The sequence below is a fragment of the Syngnathus scovelli genome, chromosome 6 (assembly GCF_024217435.2).
Source record: "Syngnathus scovelli strain Florida chromosome 6, RoL_Ssco_1.2, whole genome shotgun sequence".
NCBI lineage: Eukaryota > Metazoa > Chordata > Actinopteri > Syngnathiformes > Syngnathidae > Syngnathus > Syngnathus scovelli.
The window spans coordinates 3,458,430-3,480,311 of record NC_090852.1 but is presented as its reverse complement, the minus strand read 5'-3'; the positions used below and the strand labels follow the sequence as shown (position 1 = coordinate 3,480,311).

The window sequence follows — 21,882 nt, the reverse complement described above, 5'->3', positions numbered from 1 at the left end:
GCATCTTTGTCATGCTTGAACGCGCATGTATTCAAAACTGGGGCGTGACTTCAGTACATCTGATGGAGGGAGGGAGGTAAAAACAAACTAGCGGTCCCAAATTTAAAAGCCACCTTGCTCGGTAGAGCAGCACAAGATCGCAACTTCACTGCTTGAGTAGCTCAACTTGCAATCTCATCAAAACTGTCATGTCGAAGTCAGACAGAGTTGTGTTGGTTCTGGGCGGAGCAGGGGCAGTCGGCTCTGGAATTGTTAAAGCCCTGCTGAATAAAGGTAAGGCTGACCACTTGGAGAGGTACATGCACACACAACAGATTTACGGTTTCTGTGCAGTGTTGATGCTCTAAAAGCCTATGTTAAAAATTTTAAATTCTAACTTTTTCGCATCGGTTGCACTGGTGCACCCAAATTGTTTTCTTGGTTGCACCAGCACAAAAGTTGGGTAGAGTGATCCTTAGTCTTTCACAGGGGATGTATTCCAGAACTACCGGCAAAAAATACCTGACTGCTGGTTATGTCCATTCTGTTGAGTCACAGCCAGTGGAGCGAAATGGAGAAAATGCCAACCATGGCAGCACATAATATAATGATAATATATTATAATTGTAGATATGTGAACAATCTAATTATTAGAAACTAGCAATTGGACAAACATACTGTAATGAAGCTGTGTAATTATGCATTCCTTAGGTCATGGCCGAGAAGCAGCAAGAAAAAGGGAATATCCGAACAATAATAATAAACTTTATTACAGGCTTTTGGCCCACAGGGTAAAAAACAAACATCACATACATTAAAATAAATAAAAAGGGTACATTTCAAATGTTATGAAAGGCACTCATGCTCTGATGGTGGATGTGTACTGTCGGATTCTGTCCACAATTTAGGGAGCACGTTATCTGCGCCTCACAGCAAAAGCCTTTGCCAATCACCTGTTATCCAATTTACTCACTGCGTGCTCGTTTGATTTCTTCAGATTTAGGAAAATGCAAAGACACTGAAGCAGAAATTAGACTTAGACAGATTGGTTGAGTTCAATCACAATTCTTGTTCAAAAAGCTCTGTTTTCAGGAAAGTACAATACAGCGCTGGGCCCTTCAAGAGCGGAAAGTCTCCATTCAGAAAAGGCAAAGTCCAAGGTTGTTAGATCAGTTTTATATTCAGTAGCACATTGTGGGCTGGGATTGATGGGCGATGAGTCTTCGGGGTGGGGCAAGTTCGAAGGAGAGTCTGCTTCCATGGGAGTGGTGCTGGTTATGGGCGATTCGGTGTGTTGGTGGGGGGCTGTTGGTGTGTGTGTGTGTGTGTGGAGGGGGCTGTTGTCTTCCATCCCGTCTCTCGGCCTTGGCGATCATCTTTGGCCGAGTTCTCGGGTGGCTCCTTCTGGCACCCACTGGTTTTATCTCCACGTGACCTTCCTGTGAACATTCTTCTCCAATCTTGGACATACACTGTCGTACCGCATTCAACCGTATCTTTTCTTTGTTAGGCAAACTATTTCCCTCTGTGCAGAGCGTTCAGTAGTAATCAAAAACTGGCGTCTAGCATTAGTCAAAACATAAGATACAATCAAGTACTGAACGGTCAAGACGACTCTGGCCGTGTCCATGATTCAGAGAAAAAACATCAGGCATGCATTCCACAGTTCCTTAAGGGTCATTAAGCTATTTAGGCAATATATCAAAAGTCATTTGTTTTTTCAAAGTCCTCAGAAATATATCAGATCGTAAAGTTATAAAAACCTTTCTCATCACCACTTATCAAAAATGTCTAGTTATGTCTTCTTTATTGATTTGGTGTGTAGGTATAATTATATGCTTAAAATGTTTCTTTTATTTATTTAATATGTGAATATACTTGTCTGCTTATGTACTTTATTCAATGAGGTTTGAGCATATCTGTTTTTGTAGCTAGGCAGGACTTTTTGTATTTCGACCTCATTCCTTCAGTACCTTATCGCACTACATCCAGTATACCTCACAGATGAATGTTGACGTCAATAAAATAAAATTACGTACTTCCCACAAAGTGATCTGAGCAGATGTAAGAATGGATAGTTGGCTTCCAAAGCTTGGAGCTGTTGCGGCCATGTTCCGCCCTAGGAAGCGCCGCCACCCAGCTATCCTTTCTGCTCTGGTCCGCAGGGAACCGATATAACTTCTTGGTATCGCTTTTTTGGAAGCGATGGGCACATCCTATGGCAAAACAACTGTTCACCTTGGTTTAAGTTGCCTATGTAACAAATCTGCCACGAACTCCAACCGATAAAATGCTGAAAATGCACCAGTACCAGCCTTGGCCCTATTAGCGTCCGCCTCTTTTTGCCACCCAAACAAACCGTCGGCCGGTCTGTGACGTCACGTGCATATCCTCCATATGCATTATCCATCCATCTATCCATCCATCCTCTATACCGCTTGTCCCCACGGGGGTCGCGGACGTGCTGGAGCCTATCCCAGCAGTCGTCGGGCGCGAGGCGGGGGAGACCCTGAACCGGTTGCCAGCCGATTGCAGGGCACACAGAGACGAACAATCATCCGCACTCACACTCACACCGAGGGGCAATTTGGAATGCTCAATTGGCCTACCAAGCATGTTTTTGGGATGTGGGAGGAAACCGGAGTGCCCGGAGAAAACCCACGCAGGCACGGGGAGAACATGCAAACTCCACACAGGGAGGGTCGGAGGTGGAATCGAACCAGCAGCCTCCTAACTGTGAGGCAGACATGCTAATCAGTGTTCCACCGAGCTGCCTATATGCATTATTTAGAAATCTAAATACCAATGTACCAGTGACGTGCGGTGAGGGTTGGGGTTGGTGAGGTTGGTAGTCAGATTTACAAACGTACTGTATGACGCTAAGGCACTGACTCACAAGTCAGATTTACAAGCATACATGGTTGTTATCCCATTCTTGATTAAATTTAATAACATTTTAAACACACCACTGTACATTTAAACACACCACTGCAGTATTCTTACCTTTACTTGTAAATGAAGTGTTTTTTAGACTACCAATCCTTTTGAAACGAACGTGTTGTAGTCCGTCCCGGGAGGCCCGTAGTTTGAATTATTGTAATTGCCGGACTATAAACTGCACCGGATTATAAACCGCACCAACTAAAATTCAGGGATATTTCAGTTTTTTTCTTACATAAGCCTCACCGGACTATAAGCCGCACGTGCTGTTAGGTTACGGATTTTAGTTATTGATCTGACTCCAAATTGCGATCAACACTTAGCACATAAATTGCTATGTCCTAATCCACACACTGGCGCACCTAACAATTTTGCGAGTTCGTTCTGTCAAAGAGACGACCAGTAGATCAATCAGACCAAATTTACCAATTGTTTATTCCTGACAAAGCGCACTAATACAGGCCTGGGTCCCGGGTCCCTCACACTAAAACTCGTGCGTTTTTGTGACCACCAAAAGACGACACATTCTTCCGGGTTGCCCAGTTTTAAAGAAACACAATATGAATATTAAAGCATGCAAAACATTGTGAGATGATTGGTCGATGGCCATCTCCTCCCCGTCTAGGTGTCGCTGAAATCTGGCGGTTGGGTTTTCCCTGCGAAGCCCGACCACATAGACGTGCTGTTGTTCTCGTTTCTCACCGACTTTGAGGTGTTCTCGTCCAGTACTCCCTGTCTGGGCCTATTCCACAACACTTCGAAGAAAACAATTTCATGCAGTTTGCCTGCACATTCTTCGCCACCCACCAATCCACACGAGCACTCCAATACTAGATATTATATTAATATGATCATAAGTTTAACACAACCTTAAAAATATGTTTGCAAACTGCCGAAAGCACATTTCCCTTTAGTGCACACGAGTTTTTTTTTTTTTTTTACAAAGAAAGACAGTACATAGAAAGCCTTTTTTAACGTTTTAATAACATACTTGAACATGTCTTTCTAAACATTGCCTGTGACGCAGCAGTAGTACCGCAGCAACACAGAAGTGTGCACGCGAGTTATTAGCAAAGAAAGACTGGACACAGAACGTTTTTTTTAAAGCTTTAAGAACATACCTTAACATTTCTTTCCAAACACTGCCTGTGACGCGGCAGTAATACCGCAGCAACACGGAAGTAGCACAGCAAAGTCACTGAGACGCGGCGGTAACACAGCAGCAACACGGTAGCACAGCACTAATAGGGCTGGTTAAAAAAAACATACCAGTAAAAGTAAAAAAAGAGCCGTCTTCATCTTCCTCCTGTGCAGTGAAACCATCGAAGTCTTCCTCCTTAGTGTCCGATTGGAATAGCGTTAGATATCCTTCGCCTCACACTTTCTCAGTCTCTCTTTTGTCGTCGGTTTTATGCATTTCTTCGAGTGTGAAAAGGGTCTGTTCATGCTAATCTTATTCATGCACGAAGCGCTAAATTACATTAAACTAGCGAGCGACACGTATAGCTTAAAAGCGGCATCATATGCATTTCTTTTGTCCCCCATAATGACGGTTTGTGTATAAAAGCCCCCTGTCTTTGTGTGAATGCGGGTGTGTGCGTGAATGCGGGTGTGTGCGTGATGCGCGAAATGTAAACACAAACGAGCACGTCTTCTTCGGCGCATTATCTCTTCTTCGTCTGTCTCGCTCTTGCTTCCTGCTAGAGCGCCCCCTGGAGACCGGAGGCCGTAAAAATCCATAAGTACGCTCCAGAGTAGACACAAGATAATGTCATCAACATCGACTGCCTTTGGCTTAAAAGCGGCATCATATGCATTTCTTTTGTCCCCCATAATGACGGTTTGTGTATAAAAGCGTCCTGTCTTTGTGTGAATGCGGGTGTGTGCGTGATGCGCGAAATGTAAACACAAACGAGCACGTCTTCTTCGGCGCATTATCTCTTCTTCGCCTGTCTCGCTTTTGCTTCCTATTTTTACGGCCCCCTGGAGTATAAGTACGCCGCGCCGCCGTTTAAAGGGCTAGGGACATCCCTTTTTTTTTTTTTTCAATTAGAACGGAATTTTCTACAGTCCTGATTGTCCGTTGCAGTTTGCTTGTCTTGTTTGGAGGCCGATCCAAACCAGACAGTGATGGAGGTGCAGAGGACAGACTGGATGATGGCAGTATAGAAGGTCTTCAGCAGCTCCCGTGGCAGGTTGAACTTCCTGAGCTGTCTCAGAAAGTACAGCCTCTGCTGGGCCTTCTTCCGGACAGAGTCTATGGGGCTGGTCCATTTCAGGTCCCGAGAGATTGTGGATCCCAGGAACTTGAAGGTGTCTGTGGAGAGAATAGTATTACTGCGGATAGTGAGGGGTGAAAGTGGTGAAGGGTCTCGCCTGAAGTCCACTGTCATCTGCACGGTCTTGAGCGAGTTCAGCTCCAGGTGGTTTTGGCTGCACCAGTGGACCAGCCGCTCCACTTCCTGTCTGTACGCAGTTTCGTCACCGTCCCATCACCGGTATTTGTGAGTTAAAGGCCTAGAGACATCCCTTTCTTTTTTTTCAATTAGAACGGAATTTGATAGAATGTATAAAGTGAACACATTTGCCGCATTGGAAATTAAAAATGGACACCGATTACTAAGAATAAAGCCGAAATGAAATGCCAGTTTATCGATCGGGTCCCGCACGAAGCCAAACTGGAGGCGCCATTACTGTGACGTCACAAGTTCTACATCTGGATGTCAACAAACCCAAACAACATGGCAGATGATAGCGACAGCTCCGTTTCTAGCGGCAATATTAGCATCATTTTATCCGATTCAGAAACCTCTTTTGACGCAGAATATGATGAATCTAGCAGTTCACTTGGGCTGAGCTGAGCACATTTTCTGAATTGTGCCCCTCCCGTCACTCTGGTTAGGTTGGCATAGTAAAAAGTGCTCTTGGGGGCTTTAGAGTGCCGGGTTGATCTCGGCACATGAAGACATGACCACCTGCAACGTTTGGTTTAGGTTTTATAAGCATTTTTAATTTTATTGCTTAAATCGCATTTTTTCGTCGAGCTGAGCACATTTTCTGAATTGTGCCCCTCCCGTCACGCTTCGACATACTTTTCAAAGTCTCAGAGTCTCCTTTATTGTCAATTCCTCCGCATGTCAAGACACACAAAGAGATCGAAATTACGTTTCTCACTATCCCAGGGTGACAAGACAGCGTTCACAACGCACATACAAGTAAACAACACAGGAAAAATAAAACAAGAAGATGAACGATAAGAGTGATAGCACGCTAGCCGCTCCCGATGCACAGCGGAGTCCGGAAAGATAAGACAGAGTTCACAACGCAACACAATATTACAATGCACTAGGCTTTGATGTCTATTCATATGCAAATGAGTTAGGGGTCATAAAATTTTATGACCTTTTTATGACTTGTTATGGTATCATAAATCACCCTCTTTTGAATTGTGGCGGGGTTGGGGGCATCAAGATGGCGCCAGTCGTGACGGCGCCATCTTTAACTGTCGCCATTTTGGTTTGCTGGCGCCATTTTTAAGATGTGGATATGTATGGGCATGTATTTTTATGAATCAAGACAGGTGCAGCACCTGAGCTATCTTTGCTAAAAGCCCTCTGAGCTAGCTTTGCTTCCGGCCCGTACGTGTGAGATTGAAGGGAGCCTTTTTGTTGAGAAGGCGAAGGGAGGGGGTGTTTGTGTCAGAGTGGAGGGTCACGAGCGGGAGGGGGGTGTTTGTGACAGAGGCGGCATTACAGGTGCCAAAAGTTATCTGAAAGAGAAAAAATCAAGGTGTTGTCGCATATAATTTGAGAAACAATAGCTCAGCCAAAGTTATCTGAAAGCGAGAGACGCATGTAATTTGGCAAACATTACTTTAGAGGATCAAGGTTTTTTTTTTTTGTTGAGAAAATCATTGAAGTGTCGTTAGCATGCTGCCACAGGTATCTGAAAGATAAAAAAAAAGCAAGGTGTTGATGCATAATTTGACAAACAATAGTGGAGTCGGCATTACTGGAGCCAAGGATATGAGGTAGACCCTTTGATACGGCCAGAGTTATCTGACTCCCCGCGACACGTGAGCCCATAGGCGTGGTCTTATCCCCGCCGAATTTAAAGTTTGATGTGGACGAGCATCATTTTGGAGAAGACAAGCCAAGGCATAGCTCTGAGCAATGGGGGTTGAAGCGCGTCAAAAAGCTGTTTTCAAGAATGGTTAAAGGTAAGTCATTTTAATACCTTTCTCGCGATAATAATAATAATAATACACTGCGGTTATTTTATAAAACAAAATGTAATGTTTATATAATATTTGCAGACAACATCGTTTTTGCCGATGTCCACGCATCTTTTGACGACGATTTTAGCGACGTTTACCTAACACAATCAGACTACGGTGAGTCAATCGCGCATCTAAGATAGTTAATATAGAGGGTATTAGTTGCTGATTTTATTTTCTGTATGTAACAGATCTCGTGGCCACGGCCACTAGGAAAAGCGTTCGGCCGACACAAGCTGCCTTCGACCGCCATATTGGAGCAGTCGAAACGTCAGCGCCAGCGCGACCGGCGGTATCAGAGTCACGTGTTACCGTTGAAACCAATCCACTCTCAACCCGCACCGTTCAGCCGGAATCAGCAACGGACTCAGAACTAGTTGAAGCTCTGTCTACTTACGAGAGCTTGAATCATCATCAAGAGTCGACAAACAAAGTTAGAAGTATTCCTTCTATGTTATCATTTGACTTGCTATTTTTGGTAATATAACGGCTTAACCGTTTTTTTTTTTTTTTTTTTTTATAGCTACTTCCAGGTGAGCGTCGTGACACGAGGGCTCAGAGAGAGAGGAAGAGCCGAAGGAGGAGGGGGCAGCCCTTCTACAACACCCACCACTCAAACAGCAGGGGGCCTGTAAAGTGTCGTGGTAACTGTATCTACAAAAGACGGTTACAAGAGTGTTTTAAGATTATACACGCTCTTACAGATTTAGCCGAATCAAAATAGGTTTGTGTTGTTTCTGTTGTGTTTTGTAAAAGAAAATATAATGGATCATCCAAAGGCGACAGTTAAATATACCATCGCAACAGAACATTAATGATTTTGCAACCTTCTATCTCCAGATTGAAGATAAAATAGATGATGTCATGCAAGAGGTAGCTAGCAGGGCGCAAACAGGTGATGTAATTCAGATAGAGCTAGTGGGTGGTAACGATAGAGCTCACATCTACCAGCAAAGTGATATAAACTCTATCAGAGATAATGTATCAGACATGCTTGAACGTTTAGCCCAATCAAATACAGAGCTTCTGGCTGATGAGTGCTTAGAGCTCATTGTACAAATAGTCACTCCATTGCGTGGTGGAACGCGTCGTAGGCTGTTGAACACTACCAACAGAGAGATTTTGAGGTTGAAAAAACGACACCTACACATACCTCGTAATAAAGACAATAATTTGTGTTTCGCTCTCTCACTAACCTATCTGCTAAATGACACACTTACAACAAAACAGGCCACAAGACAAGCGCGGCTCTTACATGAGAGTGTAGGATTGGATTGTAAAACACCTGTGAGTCTGGGCGATGTCCATAAATTTGAGAAAGTCCTCAAACGGAAAATAACTGTAATGTATCGAAAAGAGGACTGCCGCCCCATGACCTTTTTCGACACGCGTTACCCCAAAACAGATATACCTTATTTGTCTTAAACCTTGAGGGTCATTATTACGGCGTGAAAGCGATTGAGGCCTTTGTTGGCCATGCATTCTTTTGCAGGCGTTGTTACAAAGGGCATGAGAATTGGCAACAGCACCAGTGTGAAGGACACTGTGGCGTTTGTCTTGATCCATGCTGTAAACAGCGACGGTTTAAACCAAACATAAAGAGTCTCGATCAATGAATCGTGTGAGCAACTGCACTTCATACAAAAAAATGCTTGGAGTGTGGTCTTCAATATTATGTGAGAGCTGATGGTACCGGTGCTAAACATCGTTGCCCCGTTAAAAAATGCACAGTGTGTGATGAGATCTTAAATCAAGATGACGCCTTGTTGAACCCCCACATGTGCTACATTCAGCCCATCAAACCACAATCACCGTGCAAAAATGTAGTCTACTACGATTTCGAAACTTATGTAGATTCAGACGGTTTACACAAACCTTTTCTCATCAGTTGCAAATCAAATAGACTGGCGAAGCATTGGTATGGCACAGATTGTGTTGATGAATTTCTCAGATTTTTCCGAAGGCCACGGTTTAAACAAACTACGTTTGTTGCACATAATGCGAGAGGTTTTGATTCATACATACTGATAAGGAGAATGCTTGAATTAGGTCTCAAACTTGACATTCTGATGCAAGGGAGTAAAGTTCCATCATTTGTCGATTTAGACACAAAATCTCGATTCATAGACTCTCATTCTTGACGATGCCTCTAAGCGCAATGCCTAAAGCCCTGGGGTTTGAAGACAAATCAAAGGGTTACTTCCCACACAAATTCAGCTCTTTAGAGCATCTAAACTATGTAGGGTCTCACCCTGACCCCACGTACTACGGCACCGATCGAATGTCACCCTCCCAACGATCAAAGTTTGACGAGTGGTATGCCAAAGAAGCTAGCAATGTGTTTGATTTTGCTAAACAGGCAATAGCCTACTGCGAGAATGATGTTGATCTCCTAATGCAAGGGTGTGAAAAATTCAGGAGTGAGTTTTTTGAGGCCACCGGAACAGATCCATTCAATGCGGTAACAATTGCGTCGGCGTGCATGAAAGTTTTTCGAGCTATGTTTCTAACCCCTCAAACACTAGCCATTACACCATCAGACAACTATATGCGTCAGCACAAAGCTTTCTCGCACGATTCTATTCAATACATGCAATGGATCATGCACAGCCAAAATATCCAAATTAGACATGCATTCAACGGTGGTGAAGTTAGGATAGACAACTACTTTGTAGATGGTTATTGTGAAATCGGGGGCGTAAAAATAGTGTTTGAGTATTTTGGTTGTTATCACCACGGCTGCGCAGAATGCTTCGACCTCTCTAAAATATGCCCGACAACCAAACGCCCTTTTCAGGAGAGGTTTGATAAAACACAAAAGAAAATTCAGGATCTACAGCTTAGACAGGATGTGTACCTTGTAATTATGTGGGAGCATGAATGGTTGCAAATGAAAAAGATGGACATAGAGGTGAAGGAATTCCTTAAAAAAAACAAATTTCCTACACCGCTCAAACCGAGGCAGGCTCTTTTTGGGGGCCGAACAAACGCATTCGTTTTAAGATACACGGCAGGGCCGAACGAGCGTGTGTTGTATGTTGATGTGACATCATTATATCCTTTCATCAACAGTACAGGTACCTACCCCATCGGCCATCCAATGATTATCCACGGTGATTTTAAAGACCCTAGATCGTATTTCGGTTTCATCAGCGCCACAGTCAACCCACCCCGTGGTTTGTATTTTCCTGTTCTACCGTTCAAAACAGCTAAAGGTAAACTCGTCTTCACACTGTGCCGCACATGCGCCGAGTGTAACAACCAGCAGACGGCTTGTACACATAGTGATGAGCAAAGATCGTTAACAGGTGTTTGGACAACCCCTGAATTTGTTAAGGCACTTGATCTCGGGTACACGGTTGCAGAAATTACAGAAGTGTGGCATTACACAAGAACGAGCGACACAATTTTCCGTGATTACATGCGAGCATTTTTAAAAGGTAAACAAGAATCTTCAGGTTATCCGGCTCACGTGGTCAACCAGGCTGACAGAGAAAGATACATAGAAGGGTATGCCATTCATCAGGGTATTCAACTCGACCCTTCCAAAATTGCTGTAAACCCTGGCAAAAGGCAAGTGTCAAAACTCTGTCTTAACAATCTGTGGGGAAAACTCGCGCAACGTGACAACATGACAAACACAAAAATTGTGACAAAATCAGAGGATTTTTTTTAACTTTTGTTTTCAGGTCTGTACAATGTGAAATGCTTCCATTTTATCAATGAGAAGCTCTCAATTGTACAGTATTGTATCAACATAAACAATGAGATCCCCGCCTCAAAAACATCAAACGTGACTGCAGCGTGTTTCACAACAGCCTATGCACGCCTAAAAATGTACAGATATTTAGAAATTTTACAGAGGCGTGTCCTTTACACCCATACAGACAGCCTTGTGTACACTGTGAAGCCAGGTGAAAGTGTTCTCCCTCTAGGGGATTATCTGGGTGATTTGACAGATGAGCTTTCGAATGACAGCATTTTAGAATTTGTCTCAGCCGGCCCCAAAACATACGCTTATAAAACACGAGGGTCATCTCAGACGGTCATGAAGGTAAAGGGTATCACACAAAGTCATGAAAGCGGTCAGAGCATCAATCTAGATAGCATGCTCAATTTGGTTCAAGGGTACATAGATACAGCAGGTGCAACCTCAGATGTGCTTTACGCTCCCCAACATAATATCGTTCGCAATAACAGAGGGTTTCATCTCAGAAACATGTCATTTTCCAAGCGGCTTCGTGTGGTGTACGATAAAAGAAGGCTGCTAGAGCGAGGCACCACTGAATCGAATTTGACCCCAGATTAGAACTTCCTTTTTCATCTCTAGTAGCAGGGCCTTCAGGTTGTGGCAAGACTTTCTTTGTAAAAAATGTATTGCAAAATCCCTGAACATGTTCTGAGAAAAAAACCTGATAATATTGTCTGGGTGTATACTTCATATCAGCCAATGTACGATGAGCTCAAAAACCTGAATAAAGACATTGTTTTTATCAAGGGGCTGCCTGAATCTTTTGATGACGAGACGCTGTTCCCGCCACAGCAGCACCATCTGCTGATTTTGGATGACGTCATCTTCCAAGCTTCGGATAACCCTGAAGTGGTCCGAATATTCACCCAATATAGACATCATAAAAATTTAAGCGTTATAATGCTAACGCAAGAATGTATTCCATCAGGGCAAATTTAGCCGTACTATTAGTTTAAACAGTAATTATTTGATTTTGTTCAAAAACCCCCGCGATAAACTGCAGGTGAGTGTCCTGGCGAATCAAATTTCTCCCAGCAACCGGAAGTTTTTCCTGGAATGCTATGAAGATGCTACAAGAGAGCCGCATGGGTATTTACTGGTAGATTTGACACCTTCATGCCCAGAACAATATAGACTACGTACAGGTGTACTACATAACCAGTGGCCTGTCGTTTATATACCCAAACAATAAAACGATGACGAAGCTTTTAAAAACAAACGCACCGTTACTCAAATCTCTGTTTACATCCAAACCGGCCAAACGTAAGCCTTTGCTACTCAGAGGCCCCAGTAGTTTGGTGAAAGCATTATGTGAGATTGCTCTAAATCTTCTTAAAGGACATGTACCCTTAAAATCAAAACTTTACAAGAGACTTAAAAAGCAAAAGAAAAATATCCGCTTTTTGGCTGATAAGAAAAATACTTTGAAGAAGAAAAGAGCTGTGTTAGTTCAGAAAGGTGGTTTTATATTGCCGTTACTGGCCGCTTTCGCACCTGTTCTCGGGAGTGTCATTAGTGGCTTTATGAACACAGCATAAAATGAGTTTGAAAACGGCTCAGAAAATGTTCCTGATTTCACCTTATCAGCTCGAGAGGCTGAATCGACCCGCTCCGACCATCCGTGATACAGCAGAGCATTCTTTGGATGAAGAGATGAAACAGGTTTTGGATAATAAAAATTTAAATCAATATGAAAAGATCAAAATTTATCAGACCTTAATGCAGCGTTACTTGGGGTTGGTCAAACAAAAAGACTCCTAAAATTCCTATTACGATTCGCAACGAAGCCAACGAGAGGGGTGAAATAAAGACCGCTGATGAGACCGTAATTGATGTGACAGGTAGACGCTATGAGGATATTCTTGACGCCATAGGTCCACGTTTCCGACGCAATGCCAACTATGTGCTGAAAAGACTGGCGGCAGAAGATGTAAGCTGGACGCCGTTAAGTGAATTTGTTTTTAGAGGAAAAACTATCAAAGGCTCCCATATGAGCGATCTGTTGAGACATTTGTGTGCGAGTGGGAAAAAAATCAACGAGAAACCGGTAGGATGGAGTGAATTTCTTCGGACACTAGCCCGGTTAAACTTACCGGAAGCAAGCATCTCCAACCCCTTGGCTCGCGCAGATTTTAAACGTTTAAAATACGCTACAGGTGAAGATGGGGATGTTTCTTATGTAGAAGATGTAAACATGATGAATTAAAAAAAAAAAAAGAAAGAGGACATCGCTGGTAGTAAAATGGGTTAGTTATTAGATGATACTCTATTGTTGTTAGTGAAAAAAAACGCATGACTCTGAAACTCTCTTTAACAATGTTTATTGAATAAAAGAGATTTTATAAAACATTAACATGGTTTCAGACAATGACATTTTTTAAATTTATGCAATGAACATGATGTTTGCCCGCCGCACATCCGGTCTGGTCTCCGACATTTTTTGACAAACTCTCTAACCATGGCGTCGTTATGGAGAGGATCGGAATTGTAATGAGTCAGCACTTCACGATAGGTGAGCCCCCATCCGCGTTGGCTTAAATAATACACACAATGTTGACCGCAGGTGTCTGTGAGCTCGTGTTGCAACTGCCCGTTCTGATATTCGACCCGTTTAGAATGCTTCTTCAAAAATCTGTATATACTCGCCGGGTAGTACGGGCTGTCAGGTGGCAGACCAAAAGGATCAAAGAATGTGGCCGAACCGTTCGCTTCTAAAGTCAAAGCGAGCCAGTGCTCTCCGGGTAAATGTCTTGGATGCGTGTTGATGATGTAATATTTCGGAGGCGTGTCTCTGACGTCAGCTAACTCATCCGATGCGAAAATGCCTCCAAATAAGGTTCTCTGCATCCGGGTCATAATCATGTCCAATTCACGACCGTTCATAGCGTTAATAATAGTCCATCAATACTTCCCTCTTAGCATTAATCTCTATAAGCGAATCATAAGCCGCGTATACAATGAGGGTCGCTGTGTGTGGTAACGGTGTTCTGAAACGGAAATCGAGTCTCAGCACCCCGCTATTGATCGATGTTAACGCGCCGGAATCATCCACCTGACTTAAATTGAAAACAAAAAGCGAGTAGCCCTGACTAAAATCCTGTTGATCTATACAGAGAGGTAGATCTTTCAGAAAACGCCCCGTTGCTGTGTATAAATTATGAAATTCACGTGTACATATCCCAGCTTCGAAATTGGGCTGAAAAGCTTTGGCAGGTATTTGTCGACCTTCGTGGCTGAGAGCTAAATACTCTATGTTATAATGCAAAAAATTAAACGGGTTTAAATCTCTCCGTCCCATGAAACTGTTGTGGTTTACGAGCGCTATTACAATTTGCTTGGGGATATGTCCGAGGAATAGATTATCTTGATGACAAATTCTTGAGTTTTGGGGTACACTGAAGGTCTTCATATTAACTCTCGTTAACGGATAAAGGGCGTTACCTTTTTGTAATGCGGCGGCGTGACCTATTGCCACGGCCGGTGAGATTGATACTTTTTTTCACAAATAAGGACGCTCCGAGTATTTTGAGACACGAATCGCTGTCTGGAGCACTCATGAGACAGAAATCATCAGAAGCTCTAGTTAACTTTAGACGCTGTCATGTAACATGGGGGTAGAGATGGTGCCAATGGTAGAATATGGATTGGTCACAGGAATAAATTGGCAGAGCTGAAATTCCAAATTTGTCCAAAAGATGGCGCCAGACCAAAACGTGAGACCAAAAGAGGGGCCAGAATAAGCTAAACCAGTTAAAATCGAAAAGAGGAACACGGTGTCAGAGTGTAAGTCACGCATGGAGGCACAAATGAAATTTTTATTATGTGATTTTTATTTTTTGATTTCTTTGCTTGGCTAAAAATGTATTCTGTAACCGCTTTAAGCAATATTATTTGTCATTTCGATCAAAAGACCCGTCACTATGAGAATAGTGGCGTGACATAAATTGTTTGGAGAAGCACAAATGAGATTTTTATTATGTGATTTTTATTTTTTGATTTCTTTGCTTGGCTAAAAATGTATTCTGTAACCGCTTTAAGCAATATTATTTGTCAATTCGAAATTGTTTAAGAAAGTAGGTCAAGGGTGAAAAGGGGAAGTGAAAGGTTTTACCACTAGCTGTGCATTTGGTGGAAAGTACTGCGTGGTCAGGGCGGAAACAGCTGCTGAAGGCCACAGATAACAAAGCGTGGGGAGGCTGGCCAGTTCCCTCTATGGGCGTGGGAAAACTGGCCAGTTCCCTCTATAGGCGTGAGAAAGCTGGCCAGTCCCTTCTATAGGCGTGGGAAAACTGGGCAGTCTTACCCTATAGGGAAAGTCCAGGAGAAAGGAAAGGGGAGGGGGGGGGACGGAGAGGTCTATAAAAAGGTCCTGCAAGAGCAGCTTCGGGGCTTTTCTCCCCCAAAAGAGCGCTTATACGTGAAGAGGCCCGGAGGAGTTTCAAGATTTTTTCCAAAGTCCCGAAGATCTTTGTGTGAGACGCAGGATCGCTGGACTGAAATTAACTTGGATTTACTCCCAAAAATTGGACTGGACAACTTTATAGGAGGAATAGGTGAGAGGGATTTATATTTTTTATGTATTTTAGCGAGAGGGGGGAATAGTCATCGGGCCGCCGGATTCCTCGTGGCCAGCCTGTTTCTTTAATTTGGATTTTAGAAGCAAGATCGAACTGATCACTCGACTTTGCTTTCACCAAAAATAGCACGCAGCTGGTAATTACCTCTTCCCTTTTTTATGAACTGTGTTTTGCAATCGAATTGTTCTGGGATTGAATGATTTTATTAACACGGGTATCAGTGAGTGAAATTGTTCAGTTTCTGGGGTAATTGAGATTTGTAATTCTATTCCATGTTTCTTCAATAAATGTGTTTTGTATATTACTTACTTCGTTGTGCGCGGATTTGTGCTAAATATGCAACCGATGGTTTGGGGCCGATTTAAATAAAATAAATTAACGGAAGTGTTTAAATCGGATTATTATTTTGTGTAGAACGGAAAGTTATTTAACTATTTGAAAGGCTCAGGCCCGCTTCCCCTTTTTGACGGGCCGCGTAAAAAGTAACTCTGAGCAAGTTAGAGAATTAAATAACTTTCGTAAATATTTAACGGAAGAGTTGAGTTCGTTGAAAGTGAATTCGGTTGAGAATTTACTTCCTTTAAATAACATAACGACGATGATTAAAATAAATCAGTGAAGTTGGTGGAGGATAAAAGTATTTCGATTGTCCGTCGGGCGCGGCCCAGTTCCCCTTTTTGTCGGGCCGCGTCAAAAGTTAAATAGGACACGATCAAAAAATAGACTTGCCTTCCAAATTAATTATTGGGCAAATCTAAAGACAGCACGACATTTTTATTCGGTTTAAGAAAGTCGCTATTCTCTTCGAAGCAATTAAGTGGGGTGAAGAACTCCGACGGTCAAGTGCTAGATCTACGTATACGAAGTTAGAATTAATCATATAGGGTGCATTAATTTTCTTCTTAAATGCTATTATTGTCACACTTTTATTAATTCGATTCTCTTTCGAATAAAAAAGTTGGTCGGCTCGCTGCATGAGCGACCAAGTGGAACGGACCCATATCAACATTTACTTCGGCAAAACTAGTGCTTGGGTGCGCTATACAAACGAATCCCTGAGGTCTTAACAAAGACATCTAAAAAATATCCGTAACGAATAAGAACTTCAAACATTAGCGGGGAGCCATCAATACGATGCGGTCACTTCGAAGTCCTGCCTCGAATTGAGTTACTCGGCACGAGCTTCGGGTGACTTGAGAGGGATTGGCGTCGTACAGAAATTAGATTGATTCCGGAGGAGTTAATTTAACTCGGGTGGTTAGATTACGGACGAATCTCCGAACCCGGCTAAAACAAACCCGTTACTGGGAAGCCGGGGGCACCTTAATCCGAGAGGTGCGTTTGACATTTTGGCGCCCAACAAGTAGGGGGGGGGTTGTGATTAAAAGTTTAGGAAAAAAAAATAAAGATAAGACAATAGAAGAACATTTATTTTTTTGTTTTGATCACAGCTCCAAAACGAACCTGTGTGGAGTTTTTCAGTTTTTTCTTCCCAGAAACTGTCTTAATTCCGCTCACTGATACAAATAAATGTCAGAACGGCCTTGAGTGACATAAGTACAGTCTCTTTAAGGAATAGAGTTTCCTAGAAAAGAACCTTGATAGCACGGGAGGATTAGAACTGTATTGTGTCATGGTAAACGGTGACCGTCACCCCTCAGCACATTACTTTAAGCATGAGTAAGGAGGAGATCCTTCACAGCTTGTACTTGTATGGGGTGCTGAAAGTAATGTTTGTAGTGTACGCAGAGTATGCGGCAGAACTTGCAAGAGAAAGAGGGGCCGGTACATGGGCACGGATATTGGGTATAAATACAGAAGATGAACCAGTCGACGAGGAGCCTGCAAATGTTTTAGATTTCATGCCAAAACCAAAGCCGAGGAGGAGGCAGATAGTTAGGAGACCGACAGAAGAGAGGGCTTTTTATTTTGAAAGATAAAAAAGAAAGAAAAGTAGGCTTTTCTCCTCTCTTCTTTTTCCCTTTTTCCTTCTTAACTTCATTTTATAATATATACTAATTTCCCCCTTACAAGATTTTTGTTGCTGAATTCCTGTGAGGATTACAAAATTTTTTGTTCCCGGACACGTGTGGATTAAAAAGTTTTTTTTTTTTTTTGTTCCCGGACACGTTGTAAGGATTACAGAATTTTTTGTTCCTGGACACACTGTGGATTACAAAATTTTTTGTTCCCGGACACGTTGTAAGGATTACAAAATTTTTTGTTCCTGGACACGTTGTGTGGATTAAAAAGTTTTTTTTTTGTTCCCGGACACCTGTGTGGATTACAAAATTTTTTGTTCCCGGACACGCTGTGTGGATTACAAAATGTTTTGTTCCCGGACACGTTGTAAGGATTACAGAATTTTTTGTTCCAAGACACCTGTGTGGATTACAAAATTTTTTGTTCCAGGACACCTGTGTGGATTACAAAATTTTTTGTTCCTGGACACGTTGTGTGGATTAAAAAGTTTTTTTTTTTTGTTCCCGGACACCTGTGTGGATTACAAGATTTTGGTTCCCGGACACCTGTGTGGATTACAATTTTTTTGTTCCCGGACACCTGTGTGGATTACAATTTTTTTTTTTTTTTTTTTTTTTTTTTTTTTTTTTGTTCCCGGACACCTGGGTGGATTACAAATTTTCTTGTTTCCGGACACTTGTGTGGATTACAATTTTTTTTGTTCCCGGACACCTGTGTGGATTACAAGGATTTTTGTTCCCGGACGCATCAGAAGATTACAGATTTTTGTCCGCTGAACACACAAAAGGATTTTTCTTCTTTCCGCCCTTTTCTCTTTTGTTTTCCTGCTGTTGAGGATTACACTTCTAAGGCTTGTATGGTTCATGATTCTTAACTGTTGGCGACCCTCTGTGACTTACAGGTTCCCAAGAATTGAAAGGCTGAGTGGCTTCGGGCTGATCATTAGTCGTCATTTCCTGTTCGCTACAATAACGTTTGAATTAGAATTTGCAATTGAATGTACCCTTGTTAGAATTTCCTGTCAGTAGAAAACCTGGTGGGGAAAAAAGAAAAAGAGAAAGAAGTGCATCCCGCCGTTGAGAGCATCAATAAGTGAGGCAAGAGTTCTCATATTGGTGTTCTGAGTAGAGGCGACGCAAAGGGCGCCGCTGAGTAACTAAGAGCTGTATCGTCCCTGTTCCGAGTGCGCACGGAAAGGCTTCGAAAGAAGACAGCTCGACCCTACAACTGAAAAAACTGCTATTCATTAAAGAGATGGCTAGCGGTGGAAGAGGACTGGACCTCGAACCTGGTAATCCTATGGAAGGAACCAGAAAGGAGGGGTCTAATCCAGACCCTCTGAGACGACATGAGGAACCAGCATGTGTAATATTGTATGGAGGAGGCTTGGAGAAGTGGCCTCAGAAATGGACTGAGTACATAGTGGGATCTAACCCGTCGATAGAGGCGGAATGCCTCTCAACGCGAATGGAAGAAGCCATCGAGAAAGATGGAAGATTTTTTGCCGAGCAGCCAGGAGAAGATGGACTAACAATAATAGTGTCAGCCCACCCTGAAAGGGGCTACACTCGAAGAGAAGCACCTGACTGGTGTGAATGGGGGGCAAAAATGGTGGAGGAATGTAATATGAGAAAAATAATAAGTACAAGTACAGATTTGGACTCAATAGTGAAAATGCTGACCAACGAATCTGGCATCCAGAGCGAGCTTGCAACTCCATTACCTGGAGAAGTGCAGGCAGTGCCTCGCTATTACGAGTGCATGCAGCACCTGGCGAGGATGAGAAGTATTTTGGAGAAAAAAAACTGATCAGCCGGTATTCTCCAGTGAAGACGAAGAGGAAGTGCCTAAAGAGGAAGAAGGGTTGGGCACGAGCAAGGACACAGAGGAGGTATGGGAGACCAAGGACACCAGGCGCGAAGGCGCCTTTGCACCAAAGCTCAATCCCCTTATTAGAAAAGACCCCCTACCGTCTTTACCGGAAGAATCAACCAAGAAAGTGATTGTGGGCAACGGAGTGCTGATGTGCCAGTTTGTCGGAGATATTTGGTCACTGACAGGAGACGCCCTCATTGTTTTCACCAACGACAAATTCCGTGCCTGGAACCAGACCTTTGATTCACGGTTGAGGTTGATGGCCGGTGAAAAATATATTGAGGACCTACAAGATGCAAGACGGCAGATGGAACATGTCCCGGAGGATCTTACCTTCATCTTCACAAGTGGGGGAAGATCAAAATATCACATGATAATACATGCCGTCGTGCAGAAGTGGAGTGCGGACCTGGACCAGCAGGATTACCTGAAGATGATGACAAAAATTCTGGAGAGAGCGGTGGATGCTGCCATCGAGAGGGGGGCCAGAAGAATAGTTACGGAAGTAAATGGCGTTAGATCTGGACGGATGTCATGGAAAATTGCGGAAACAGCAATTGCAGGAGCTTATAAGCTGCAGATATCCACCCCGATCACAGCAGTGGAAGGGCTGGAGTTGGTGTTGGCAATATCAGCCTCTCAAAGAAGAGAAAGGGAATTGGTAGCCCTGGAAGCCACATATGACCAAGCGCTACAGGTGGCTCGTAAAGAGCAGAAGATGGAACAGCAAACAAAACGTAAGGTGACAGTCTTGCCTCATCCATCAGCCAAAACAATTCGAACAGAAGAAGAAAAAGGGGCAGCCTCAAGTGCTACCCCAGAATTGCAAAAGAGGACCGTACGGTCCAGGACACCATCCCCAACTACAGGGGATGAGGACGAAACCGTGACCCACAAAATCAACCCAGAGATAACTAAACCGGGGGGGCCGGATCCGGCACCAACTGAGGTCCCGGCTCCCGAGAAACCACCTCAGGAAAGAGGGAGAAGAATTGAAAGAGAGAGGAGAGTGGTTTTAAGATCAAACCGAGAAGTGGCTGGTACCTCTTACCGAGCACGCCTGACGTCTACTCCCAAAAATAGACCCTCCACGGTTCAGGGCCCACGTCAACAAATAGAATCAAGGAACACCGGAGTTGGGGCCACTGAACATGCTCATACATCCCACGAGGAAGAGGGTAATAATGATGGAGAGGGAGAAGACAGGGAGGCGGCCACCTCGAGTGATGACGTGGTCTCCGAAGAGGAAAATCAGGCTTCGGTGATGTCGGCAGTAGGCCCTCCTGATCCTAATGACCCCCCACCGAGAGTTGTGCTAGGAGCAACCCGGAAAGGATTCAAGAAGCAACAGCCGGTGTTAAGCATCTTCCAGGCTTCGGAAAGGCTGGCAAGGGAGGTTCAATTAGGATGGGTGGAAACCAAGGATGGAAGGAAAACCTATATCCCAGAAGTTAGGCAGAAAGAATACCCCTTCCCACCAGCCTGGTGGGAAAAAATAGAAGGAAATATAGACGTCCCGGTGAAGCTAACTTACAGGGAGGCAATGAATGTGTTAAACACACCAGCCTACCACACCCTAGTAAGTTACACAGATTTGACAAAAAATTTTAGGGAAGGCTTTGTGACCGTAATGTATGACGTATTGTTGCGGAGGATGAAGCAGGGTGTGTATGATGCCGCTCAAGCAGAACTAAGAGCGTGTGAAGATTTGGACACACACGCTGTTAATCCCGCAATGTCCACACAAACCAACATAATTGGAAACTTCACCCAACAAGCTCAGCCGAGCACCACACAACTGGGAGCGACTTATCTGGAAAATACAGGGATGCCCGGAAATGACCTGGAAAGAGAGACACGAGCCTTTAAAACTTTAAAAGGAATGGTACGCGTAAAGTACCAAAAAGAAAGCGTCAAAGAATATTTATTGGCAACTTGGCCAGTAATCAAAGACGGTCCGGGCGGAGAGTTGTCAAAGAAGTTGTGGCTGCAATATATTACAGCCGAGCCCATTGGAAGGGATGAGACAGCCCAGGAAGCCTACCAGAGGTGGGTGGATGATGAAGAAGATGACGAAGATGCACATATAACCAGAGCTAAAGAAGCATTAAAACAGGGTCTCACCTTGCTGAATGTGTGGCATAAGTTGAAACAAGTGATAAGCCCAAACAGATACGTGCGAGTATTGAGAGCAGTTACCGAGGACAAGGACACCACTTTTGTGAAGCTGGGTGCGGAGGCAACTCTGGCACGAATCGAAGAATCCATAAAGAAATGGGACAGAGTAACAAAACACTACATGGAGAGACAAAAGCCGAATCCATCGGGCAGCACTCGCACTCGCACAGAAGATACACAAGCAAGTCGGAAACCACCACCACGGCCAACTTATGGGAAGGGGCAAAAATTTAATGATAATCAGAGACAAAACACCCGAGAGAATCCCAAACCCCCTTATGGTAAAGTGAATTCAACTGGTTATGTGGCAAAAGATGTGTATG

The 21,882-nt window shown here is 43.5% G+C and overlaps 1 long non-coding RNA gene across 2 annotated transcripts; it reads left to right on the top strand.

The window, feature by feature from the left end:
- The first annotated feature begins 65 nt into the window (after positions 1 to 65).
- On the top strand, positions 66 to 17,116 carry LOC125971340 (uncharacterized). 2 transcript variants are annotated; one of them, XR_011087026.1, is made up of 4 exons: positions 66 to 7,138; positions 7,235 to 7,312; positions 7,387 to 7,628; positions 7,719 to 17,116. It is a non-coding gene; the product is annotated as an uncharacterized lncRNA (long non-coding RNA). The 2 variants fall into 2 exon arrangements; XR_011087025.1 differs by having other exon boundaries at positions 66 to 7,312.
- Positions 17,117 to 21,882: the final 4,766 nt, after the last annotated feature.